At 42.0% G+C, this 2,069-nt stretch overlaps 1 pseudogene; it reads right to left on the reverse strand.

The window, feature by feature from the left end:
• Nucleotides 1-705: 705 nt before the first annotated feature.
• LOC129473195 (pre-mRNA-splicing regulator WTAP-like) lies at nt 706-1,718 on the reverse strand (annotated as a pseudogene).
• Between the last annotated feature and the right edge of the window lie 351 nt (nt 1,719-2,069).

Genomic DNA, 2,069 nt, shown 5'->3' on the forward strand with positions numbered 1-2,069 from the left:
TTGAACTTAAAAAAAAAAACAACTATTTCAAGGCACATTTAATTTAATATCAAGAGTGCAATACGAAAGGCCCAAATACAATGAAGGAACACATTCCCCCATTAACACCAACGACAATGCTCTTTTAAACATGTGCCTGTTGAATGGAATGGGAATTTCATAAAATTCACCAAAAAAAATGCAGTGAGTCTCATCACAGCTAATATCCTTATACAATCTAGTTGTGAAATGAATGTTTATAATGCTTCAAACAGTTTCAACCTGAAGTTTGATACCACACCTTCACATCTGTACAGTCCTCAGTAAGATTATCTACAGTTTCTGCAACCATTCAAAGAACAAACCATTGAATAAAACCACATTGATTAAGGCTCTTGTAATACAGAGCCCCAAACTAAATGGTTAAATATATGTGCTACTTGTACGGACATCTATTATTTGATTATCTCATGACTATTAAAAGTTGGTTCTCAGCAAATAACCCTTTAAAGGCAAAATCCACCTCATTTGAGTTTTGACCCAGAAGTTCAACGACAATCACGAAGTCCACAGTCTTATTGGCAAAACTGATACACAGTGTCTCTAAGTCACTATGCTCAAGGTTAAGAGCAATGCATATTCCATTTTTACATTTTACTGGAATTTTACATGTTCATGATTTAAAATCTCTACGTTTTCATTCCTTCAAACTGTCTAAAGACACAGTGTCCCACAGACTTAAGACTTCTGTTTCTCCCTCTATTTTCTTCAAACGGAAACATTTCTCAAGTGTCTACATGTTCTAGAAGGGGAACTTTTCGGAGGTGGCCACTTTTTCGGAATAGTCCGACGCCATCAGGCCTCTGAAGCAAGGGGAAGGGGAAAAGAAAAAAGCTGAAACCCAAGGTTCATCTGGTAAGTTTTACATTAACCATTACAAGCTGGACAGTGTAAGAATGTGGCTTTTTTTTTTTTTTTTTTTTTTTTTTTGGCTCAAAAAGTCTGAGTCTTGGTGTGGAAACGAGTACTTGGCTGCCCCAGCTTTCTCGTAGTGGGACTGTCAGGGAAATCTTAACTGGGGAGTATGATTTGTTTACCTATCAGCCGTAAACTTCCAGGCACTCAGTTCATTTTGGGCTCGTTCCAGTTTGTCTTTAGTCTGTTCCAGTTCACCTTTCATTTTTAGGAAAAACAAGTTGATCGCTGGGTCTACCATTGTTGATCTCAGTTGGGCAACAACGCTCGGCTGCTGGACTTGCTTGAGGTACTGGATTTGAGTAGTACACTCTTGCATCTCTTGTTCCTTGGTTGCTAGTCGCATTACAAGGATGTTTTCCCTGCGTGCAGACTCCTGCTGTTGTTGCTTTAGTTTTTCTTCAGACTCTCTTAGGCCAGTTACATCATTAGAGTTTAAGATCTGTGTACTTGCCCTCCAAAGCTTGTACATATGCTTCATATTGTTTCCATCTTAGGATTAACTCATCTCTTGCCATTACTTTGAAGTCTGTTTCACTCAGTCGAACCTTCTTGGGAAGAGGTTCTTCGTTGGTCATCTTGAATCAGAAGAGTCGCCTTTCAGGCGTGGCCGCAGTCACTTGCCCGCCGCCGGGCCGGCCAGGAGAGGAAAGGTGAAGGGAGGGAGGCCGCCGGCCCAGCCCGATTGGGGCCTTGAGGTGCAATGGAGCAGCTGCTCCCTGGTAACACGCCCCGTCCTTTGCCGGGAACCTGGCGCGAGCTCCGCGGGCTCAGAATGGTCTCTTTTGCTAAGAGTTCAGAATCTATTCCAACCATTCTCCTGATGCCAAATTTGGCACTCCAGACATCACTTATCCCTCACTCTCTGTTTTTTTTTCTCCTTGGTTTTTCCTAAATTTCAGAGGTTTTCTTGTGAACTAGAAGCAGGTTGTTTTTTCACATACTCCTGGCTTAAATTCAGGAATAAGTCAGCCATCCAGTTCCAGATGTCCCAGAGCTGAGCTCAATGATCTCTCGTAAGAGCCATGAAGAACACCTGATCATGAATTCTCTTCTACAGGGCGTTCTGCTAATGCCTCCTCACCTCTTTCTTCTTGCAGTTTCAGGCATCTTCA

The sequence above is a fragment of the Symphalangus syndactylus genome, chromosome 23 (genome assembly GCF_028878055.3).
Source record: "Symphalangus syndactylus isolate Jambi chromosome 23, NHGRI_mSymSyn1-v2.1_pri, whole genome shotgun sequence".
In the NCBI taxonomy this organism is placed as follows: Eukaryota; Metazoa; Chordata; class Mammalia; order Primates; family Hylobatidae; genus Symphalangus; species Symphalangus syndactylus.